Source organism: Limulus polyphemus, unplaced genomic scaffold, assembly GCF_000517525.1.
Source record: "Limulus polyphemus unplaced genomic scaffold, Limulus_polyphemus-2.1.2 Scaffold7634, whole genome shotgun sequence".
NCBI classification, from domain to species: Eukaryota; Metazoa; Arthropoda; class Merostomata; order Xiphosura; family Limulidae; genus Limulus; species Limulus polyphemus.
Window position 1 is genome coordinate 20,337 of NW_013673244.1, and position 10,686 is coordinate 31,022.

A 10,686-nucleotide genomic window follows, 5' to 3' on the forward strand; every position below is an offset into this window, starting at 1 on the left:
TTCTGTATGGCTTCTGGTAGTCCTTCGTGATTTAACACCTTGATGCTCACAAGGGTTTGCTGAGATGCAGAGTGTATGACAAAGTTGCACCTTTGGCCATCCAGCTTTCCTGTCACATAGACACTGTGTGTGCTTGGCATTTTACATCTAGCTGTTGGGACTTTCATTATGGGGGTTGGTGAGTGTCCTTCAACACCAACCACTAGTGGTCTCCTTGAGACTGACTTATTGGTAATGTTCCTCCTACACTGGCTCCTCATATGTGCTTGCTTCACTTGAATCTTAAGTTGTGGAGTGTCCAAGGCATCTACGAACTGATCCCTCAGCAATAACTTGAGGACATCGAGTGGTGCAGTTGGGTAGGCCTTGTGTGCCATGCTTTCCAAGTCCTGAGCCAGCTCTTGCAGGCTCTTCCCTTTAGCATGGACTCTCGTCCTAAACCTAGCCCTGTAGACTTCTGACTGATTTTGGGTTTCGTCCCTGTGTTCTAGAGCCGCTACCAGTGCTCTATAGTTGTGTTTGTCGTCTGCTGACAACTGTCCAAGTATTTCCAGTGGTTATCCCTTCAAGCTCGTTGCCAGATATACTGCTTTCTGCTCCTCTGTCCATCCATTCATCTCTGCCAGTAGCTCAAATTGTGCTCTATATGCTTTCCACCGTGCTTTCCCATCGTATTCCTGTGGTTTCCTTCATACTGGATCACTCCTATTACTCACATTCATATCTGGAATGTGACTTCTAACGGGACTGAATATGTCTACATTAGGGTTTTGCTGTGGGGTCTGGACGGGGCTTGCCATTGTCTGGGGCTGATTAAGTCGACGGTTAATGTGTTCTCCTTGTGTGTAAGACAATAAATCATCCTTTAATGTAACTAATTCGCTTTTAAATTTACTAATGTTTTCCATTTGTACTTCTTGCCAGTGTTGTAGTCTCTCTTCTTGATTATTTTCTTTCTCCTCCAATAGCTGTTGTAATCTCTCTTCTTGTTTATTTTCTTTCTCCTCCAATAGCTGTTGTAATGTCTCTTCTTGTTTATTTTGTTATTCGAGCTGCCACTGTTGCAAGTTTTCTTGCCACTGCTGTAATCTCTCTTCTTGTTTATTTTGCTGTTCGAGCTGCCACTGTTGCAGGTTTTCTTGCAACTGCTCTAATCTCTCTTCTTGTTTCTTTTCTCGTTCTTCTTGTTTCTTTTCTTGTTTATTCTCTCGTTCTTCTTGTTTCTTTTGCTGTTCTTGTATTGCTGCCATCAAATCTGCTAAGCTGTAGTTTGATTTGCCGCCTCTCGTTTCCATTTTTTCTCGCCCCACTTTCTGATACCAATTTGTTACGCCTCTGTTCGTTAGTTAATTTTCCGTATAATTTCTTCCCGAATAAACTTTACCGATACAAGTACTTTCTTAAATAAAACTGGTTTATTCTTTCTGAATACAACTTTGCGATACACTTAATTTCAACAGTCGCGGTATAACAAACGCTACAACTCACAACGAACGTCTCACGTGCCCAACAATATTCTCTCTGTCCGCAGTTCAATAACTCAATACCTTCCTCGCCTCAGTTCTTACTGGTTTATATATACAAGACTACACTATATCTAGAAGGATCCCGAGATTTAAGGAAGGGACGTGAATGCTCGAGAAGGACGTGGGGTGATATTGGTCACGTGACCTCCGCTGACGCAACAATATATTTGAATATAACTGTGAAGATAGTGATCATGATGTCAAGGACAAAGAATGATAAAATTACTTGAGACTATGAAATTATTAAAACAGGATCAGGAGGATCATGAGAGAAAAGTTTTTAAAAGTACCAAAAAGCACATGGTGGATAATTAAAAGATGACCAGAAAATTAGAAGAAAGGAATATGAAGATAAATGAAAATGAAGGACAAATGTACAGGAAAATAAAATAGGGTCGAGAACAAAGAGATAAAATATTAGAAGAAAGGGACAAAATGTTAGAGAACAAATAGTGAAATAAAACAGCCAAGAAAAATAAGAGAAGATCAAAAAGAAAGTGAAGAAAAATTAGAAGAGAGGGACAAAAAACTAGAAGAAACTGACAGGAATTTAAGAAAGGAGTTCAAGGAAAGGAACATACTGTTTAGAGAAGAGTTAAAAATGATAATAAATCTGATTGCAGACAACTTCAATAAAGCTATAGAAGACTTATAGGAGGATTACAACAACTTTGAAGACAAAAGTGAAGTAGAAAAAGCACGGATGACCGAACACAACATCTAGAAAAAGAATTATTAAATGTTAAGATTAAACCAGCCATGCCTGTTTCTGCATGGGCTAAAAAACTCTTACTGAAAAAACCATATGCTACAGGATATGGGATGAGAGAACTTATTTGATCTATACTTATAGCAACTACTAATATGTCATATCTTACTGAAGGCCTTTCTTGAACTACTCGAGCCATGATATTATTAAATCAGTTCTAGAATTTAGTTGATGAGTTCAACATTGGCCAATAAGAAACCAACAGATTTTGATAAGAAGATGCCATGGAAGTCATAATAGGGTCAGTGTGAAATAATGTCCAGAGTGAAAAACAAATAATCCATCTTGCTGCTTATCTAAAAGGTTAAGCTTTGACAACATAACTAACCTTCCAACTGAGAGCTGTAATGACTGTCAATCATTGGTAGTAGCCTTACGAAACAGGTTTGGAGTGTTGCACCAGAAAGAAGTATCCAGAGTGGAGTAACATTCCAAAATAAGTTATGGATGAAAAAAGAGACCTTAGCCAAACTTATGGAAAATTTAAAAAGGTTTAACCAACAATCTTACCAAGATACTCCTTATGAAATGATGGATTTGTTGGTGTCCGGTTTTTATATATGGATGGGCATATCATTGTGACTTGTTGATGATAAATTTCAACAATAAACAAAAAGCACACACTCCACTTGTTTTAAAATAATATATTTAAACAAATCAAACATATATTCAAATGTTCATTACACAGTTAATCAGCACAGTTGTATCCAGAGCTTTAAATAATCATCCCTTTTCGTCAAAGTCCACACAGGCTGGTTCAGTTACTTTAGAACACAAATGACAAAACGAATTATTCTCCTCCAATCTGTTGTTACAATAGAATCTGCGAAAATTTCACTTTAAAAAATGCTGTATATATAAAGCTAAACTTACAAACCCAGGCCTAGATTTTTCCACACACTATGAGATAATATGATGTAATAATACTCGAGAAAAACTTAGAATGTTCTAATAACATGATGCAATAATACAACATAATACAATTTATGACAGTCGGACTACACCATGTATGATTCACACATTTACATAAACAAATCTGTGATAAATTATCGCTTCTAAAAATAACCAAATTTAACACTCGAACAATGCTTAAATTAAAACAGTTGTATATATCTAACAATAAGTCCTCTTCAAGAGAAATATTTGCAATATTTTTATACTATACACAAAGACTGTTTTCAATTCGTGCACAAAGTCTACTCATACAATCTGCACCAACATTTGCAGTCCTCTTGATGGCGCCAATGCAGAACCTATAGTTCTGGAGGTACAACACCTACCTCATGATTCTCGCACTGTCAATTTTGCACCTCTGGATGTATGCAAGTGGCCGATGGTCTGTTTGGATGATAAACTTATTCCAATAGAGGTAGCTATGGAATTTATGGATGATAATTATGATTGCCAGACACTCTCGTTTAATCACAGAGGTGTTCTTCTCAGTACTCATCAGCTTTTTACAGACATACATTACTGGAAACAGTTCATCCTCATGTTCTTGCAGAAGTACTGCTACAATTCCAACATCTGATGCACCGGCCTGAATGATGAACAGTCTGTTGAAGTCTGACATTTTAAGGATTGGCAAACTTTTTAACATGTTCTTCAACTTCTGAAATGCCATCTGCTTTGGTTGTTCCCCTTCATTTTGTTGGTTTGGCCTTTCTTGGTCAGATCCATCAGTGATGCAGCAACTTCAGTATAGTTTGGGATGAATAGTCTATACCATCCTGTTAACCTCAGGAAGAATCTAACTTGGTCATTTGAACTAGTTCTTCTTGTATATGGGTTAGCTTCTCTTCTTCCATGGCTATCTGTCGTTTGCCAACCTTGTGTCCAACAAAGTCCAGTGCAGAATAATCAATGCAGCAGTTAGAAGGTCTGATGGTCAGACCTACTACCCTTACTCATCTAAACAGCTCTCTGAGTTTCTTCAGGTGGTCTTTCAACCTGGTTGTGTGGGTCAGAATGTCATCCACATAATGCTCAGTGTTAGTGTGCAACATCTTCCTCATCATGTAGTTGAATGTCGCTGCTAAGTTGACCAATCTAAATGGCATCCTCTTGAACTGGTAGCAAAGTTTGTATTCTCTTTGGATTTTGTCTCCATCGGGATCTGCCAATAACCTTTACTCACTTCGTTCTTGAAAAAGAACTTGGCCCCACCTAGTTTCGCTATGACAGCATGAGATTTGCCAATAGATTTGAAGTAGAATTTAATCACGAGGTTCAGCTTTTGGAAGTCTATGCAGAAGCAGTTTAAGCCATCCCTCTTCTTCACAATTACCACTGGTAAACATTTGGCTGAATTTGAAGGCTCAGTGATTCCAGTGTCTCAAATGTTTGCTTGATCAGGTCTCTCATCATATAGGGCATCTGGTAGGGCATCACAGTGACTGGATCCCTGGTCATGGTCTTGATCTTCTGTTGCACAAGGTCTGTCTTGCTTGTTCTATTTGTGAAGACATCTGAATATTGGCACAGTAGAGGTCTTAGCTCTTCCTTCTGCTTGCAAGTCAGTTCTTCACTGATTTTGACATCGTTGTACATCTCATCTCCACTCAGCAGTCTTAGAGGTGAGGGCTATGCTATTAATAAAATGTATAATATAATTGACAGGAAAACGTGTATTACAGGCACAGAACATAAAGGTATTTTAAAATCTATAAATAATTGTTACTATTGCTAGGAGTATTAGAAATAAAACTTATTATTTCAAGCAATTATGGAAACTGAGGATTTTGATATTATGGGTATCACTGAGACTTCGTTGGATTTGAATAATTTTGATGAGAGAATTTGTTTTGAAATACCAGGCTACAAGTTATTTACTAGAGATAGATTACTGAAAAAAGGGGAGGAGTAGCTTTAAATGTGAGGAGTGAATTACATCCTTTTGTGTTAGAGCATACTAAAGAAAATAGACTGAAGTAGAGTCAGTTTGGATTAGTGTTAGTTGATATAAAGAGAAAAGCCTTGTAATTGGGATTTTTTATGGACCACAAGGTCAGAATGTAGAAATTAATGAGAAATTGTATAATGAGATATCATTTTGAATGGTAGCTGAAGAAGATGTTGTTATTGTGGGAGATTTTAATTTCAGGGGTATTGATTGGGAAAATGTTGAGTCCGACAGTGAGGAGGATAGATTTTTGGAAATTGCTTAGGATACATTTATACACCAACTGGTGATGGAACCTACAAGAGAGGAAGCTATATTAGATTTCATATTAGCATTCGATTTGAATATGATAGTTGTGGTTGGTGAGCATTTAAGTACAAGTGACCATTGCACTATTAGGTGTGGGATTTTACTACATGCAGAATTGAAGAAGAATAGTACCCTGATTCCAAATTTCAGGAAAGACAATTTTGATGGAATGAGCCATGATTTGGCTTCTAAAGAGTTGGGAGGGGATGTTGACAGACGTAGGAAGCATTTAGGGGAAAAATAATACGCATACAGAACACACATATTCTCTACAGACAACATAGGGCAATGGAGCGGAATAAGCCAGTATGGTTTGGTAAAGGTTTAAGAGATCACATTAGGAATAAACATAATAAATTTAAGAAGTTTAAACTTACTGGAAATAATAAGGACTTGGAGTACTATATGAAATCAGGAGAGCTGGTAAAACAAGAAGTTAAAAGGGCAAAAACTGTATATTAAAGAGTGTTGGTTGAGAGAGTTAAATCAAATAATAAGGAATTATTTACGTATATGATGGTTAAGCAACATGTTAGGATGGGGATTGGGCCTCTTAAAATGATGGTGAGGAGTTGATCTCGGAAGATTATAAGATGGTAAACTTATTAAATGTATGAGGAAAATATGAATGAAAAAGGTGTCATTTTAAGTTCTAAAATTGTAAGAGAAAAGTTGGGAAACCTCAAAATTGATAAATACCCTGGAGCAGACAACTTTCATCCTAGAGTTTCAAAAGGAACTTAAAGACTTTATTTGTGAACTGCTAGCTAATATTTTCTATAGGTCATTTGATTAGTGGAAGAGTATTAGAATATTAGAAATTGACTAATGTTAGTCCAATATTTAAAGGAGGTGATAAATATTCTCCAGGCAATAATAGACCAGTTAGTCTTACAACAGTAGTTGAAAAGGTTTGGAAATTGTGATTAAAGATGCATTGCAACGTCACTTAAAGCTGTTTGATATAGTGTCAAAGAGCCAGCATTGTTCCACTAAGGGAAAGTATTGTTTAACTTGATGAAGGAAATACTGTGGATTTCGTTTACCTTAATTTTCATAAAGCATTTGATAAGGTGCCTCACAAAATACTTGTTACAAAAATTAAATCTGTGGGTGTTGGGGAAATGTTATTCGATAGAAAATTGGCTGGAAGGAAGAAAGCAGAGAGTAATAATAAATGGAGTTAAATCTGACAGAATCTCAGTTACAAATGGTGTGCCTCAGGGCTCTGTGCTGGGTCCTCTGTTGTTTGTGATATATATTAATGATATTGACCATGGAATGACTAACAAAATTTTGAAGTTTGCAGATGACATTAAGATTTTGGAGGCAGCTAACTGTATAAAAGATGCTCCAGACTTACAAGGAGATTTAGATCAGTTGAATACATTGGGCCAATATGTAGCAGATGATGTTTAACTATCCAAAATGTAAGGTGATGCATGTAGGTTTTCATAATTCAAATTATAGTTACAATTTAAATGGGAATACATTAAATACTGTGGTTGACGAAAAATATCTTGGTGTTGTGATTGAAAAATCACTTAAGTCATCTAAACAGTGTATTTTAGCTAGCAATAGGGCTAATAGGATATTGGGTAGCATTTATAGAAATATTGATTACAATATAAAGGATAGTATTGTTTCACTGTATAGATCACATGTAAGACCTCATTTAGAGTACAATGTACAGTCACCATTTTTGGTTCTGCAGCTATGACAGCCATACTTGCAACGCCCACCTGTTAGGTCTTATTCCCTCTTGAAGTACCTCTTCAACAGATTGGCATAATAGATCTTGGTCTTCCCGTCTACTTTCACCTTTTAGTCCATTCTTATGACCACTTTCTGCTCTTCAAAAGGTCCTTTTCATTGTAGGGTGAGTTTTTGTTGTCTGTGGGTATCATAACCAAGATCTTCTGTTCAATCTTAAAATGTTGATCATTGGCCTTCTGGTCACAAAAGCACTTCTTACTGCTTTGAGCTGCACACAAACTCTCTTGAGCAAATTGATAGGTCTTCTCCAGTCAGTTTCTGATGTCTGACACGTACTGGTATGTGTTTTACTTCTGACTCTTCTTCTCTTCTCGATGGTTCTTTCAAAATCCGCATTGGACCTTGTAATGTTCTTCCATAGAATTATTCGAAGGTTGAAAATCCTGTACTTGCTTGTAGGACTTCTCAGCAAACAAATAATACTGCCTGCAGGTACCAGTCCCAGTCACATGGTCTCTTCTGGTACATTTTCTTCAGTATGCTTTCTCACAAAGTACATTACATCTGGGTTTGTATGGGGTGGTAAAAAGCTGCCCAGTGCTGATGAGCCTGCACATCTTTTGCATCAATTCTGAGGTAAACTCTGTCACACTTTTGGAAAGCCTACTCTGCAGAACACTTCTAGGAGAACTTTTGCTACTCTCTCTGTCTCTACCTTTGGCAATGCTATGGCTTCTGGGCACGTGTTGCATAGGCAGCTACTGTCAGCATATAGTAATTGCTCTTTTCAGATACAGGTGCTAGTGGTCTGATTAAGGCCACAGCTACTCTGCTTAATTGCTCTTCTATGAGAGGTATTTCACCCAGTGGCACCTTGGCTACCTTCCCTCTAGGTATTGTATTTTGGCAGATGTCACATGACCTGCAGAATCTAGAAACATCTCTGATTACTCTCAACCAATGAAAGTTGCTGGTGATTCTGTTTAATGTCTTCTTCACTCCTAGGTATCCTCTCACAATCGACTTGTGAGCCACTTCAGTCGAGTATTCTGTTGATATTATGATCTGTTTAAGTTCCCCAGTAGAATTGCCTTGATAGATCTAGCACAACACTTTCTTATGGTCCTCTATTCTGTAATTCCCCTTCCTCTTTGTCTTGTATTCGACTTTTTTCTGGGCACTGTCCCAACATTTCTGCAGTGAAGGGTCTTTCTTCTATCCTTCCTTCAGTTCCAATAGACCTACATTTGGGATGCCACCTTTCGAGACTTGCAGGGGTTTGATGTCGTATTTGCTTTTCTTTTCTTGAGCTCTTGTGGTGACTGCAGATGTCTTTCCAGTCTCCTTTCTGTCTAGTTCCTCCAAACCTTTACTGGTATATTGCCAACCACCAAGTCATAAATGGGTGCTTTCATACACGTGGTATCAAGGTCTCCCACGTAGTTTGGAGTGTCCACCATTATTCTTGCTGTGGAAAACTTTCCTGCTGTCCCAACAATGAGCCCACACAGATGTACTTTGCCTGTAATCTGGTCATGAGATACCAAACTGGTTCTCACTGCTGCACCAAGCATCTCATAGGATTTTCATTTTCCTTTTCCTGACAGAGCCTTCACCTAATGCCATATTGTGGTTTAGTGGCACATCTCAGTGTTTGTCACGTGCTCTGAGCCCCAATGACATTGTTGACCCACTTGCTAACTTGAGCTGACTAGCAATCATGGTGACAGCACCTCTTTATTGTGGTGAAGCTGATAAGTTGTCTCCATTCTGTTTACTTTAACAGCAGCATCCATGGAGACAGTCACTCTTCTCTTATTTTTTGCCAGCACCATCTTTGTAGGCAGCTCCAGCTGTTTTATGTTGAGATTTCTGCTGTTGCTTGTTGATTACAGACTTGCACTCACTAACAATGTGTTCCATTTTATAACAAGCATCTCTTCATCATTTTATTTGTTAAACTCTTGTCACTTTTGGCGACATTATGCTTCTGGTCAGCCACCCCTGGTTTAGACTTGCCTGTTATACTCCCTCCATGTGCTTCCATATACTGTTCTGCCAACTTGATCATCTCGTCCACAATGAAACTTGGAAAATTACCTACATAGATCAAGAAAGAAGAGGGATGGATGTGAACAGAACATAGACATATAGTTCCAGCAAAATGGAAGTTGGAAGTTATTCATACCACAGAAAGCTTCTTCACATCCAATGATATGTGGGAGGTTGACATCTAGGAAGAATGCATTTTGGTAACTGGCCTTATATGGAGACATTTATATGAGGACATGTTAGCTCTAAAAAGCCTCACAGTATATGTCCAGGTATTCCTTGTGTACCACATAGTAATTATTACACTGGAGGTTGAATATCCAGTGGAAACATGGATGATGGTCATTGTAACACCAAAAAGTGAGATACTCATCTCAGGAGTTAATAGCAATAATTCTCCAGCTACTGACTGAGGCATAGTGAAACCAATTACTCCAGCACGCCATGATAGATTGATAGTTGGAAAAGCTTTCTTCTATGTGAAGAATAAGGATGTCATACATGATTTTTACCCAGGAAATACTTTTATAATTGTTTTATAATAAAGTGAAAGGTAGCTTTGTTGTAAGTGCTGACAAAGCAGGATTCAAATAAGGTGACATGGTATGGCTGGACATTTCTCGTCATGAGAGAGAGAGAATAAACTCTAAAGATAAATAGGTATTAAAAGGAGAGGCAATCCACACCAAAAGTCCCCACAATAAACGCCTTTGGAAGAGCATTGGTGAGAGAACAGGCAACTGGGTAACTCCAGAGGAAAACTTGTCAGCAAAGCCTCAACTTGTAGAGGAAACCAAAGTTCTTGTTAAGACAACTTTCAGAATATCATGAAGACTGATGCATCCAGTGAATTCATCCAACGACCTACCCATGAAAAACTCTCCCAGGGACAGGACAGCCAATGACAACGAGGGACAAGACACTACCCCATTAACATATCCTGGGCTTTGGAACAAAAAAAAGACTTAGTAAATGGACAGTTTAATGAATTGTTTTATTTTTGTATCAGGATTGCTCAATGAACTTCACATTCCAAGAAGGGGCAGTGTTTTTAATGGATTAATTTAAATGTCACTTAGAGGGAGCTGCAGATTTTAATGATGGCATTCATGTCAAAAGCTTTAATAATGTTATGACAACGGAAGTCACGCGATGCTAGGAGCACATGCGCTGAAGTTTCTCGAAGGATCATGAAGGCTCAAGTGCATTCGAGATGCCCTCTTTTTTAGTATATAAGCCTGGCAAATAAAACCAACGCGATCGAAGAAATAGATAGATAATTGAGTCAAGTGAACAGTAAGTAAAGTGTGTGAATCACTGTGATTTATAGCGTGTGTTATCAAAGTAGTTAAGTTTAAAGTAACTGTGGAAATTCTGTGTATTACTAAAATTTGTATTGAAAAAGAATAAAC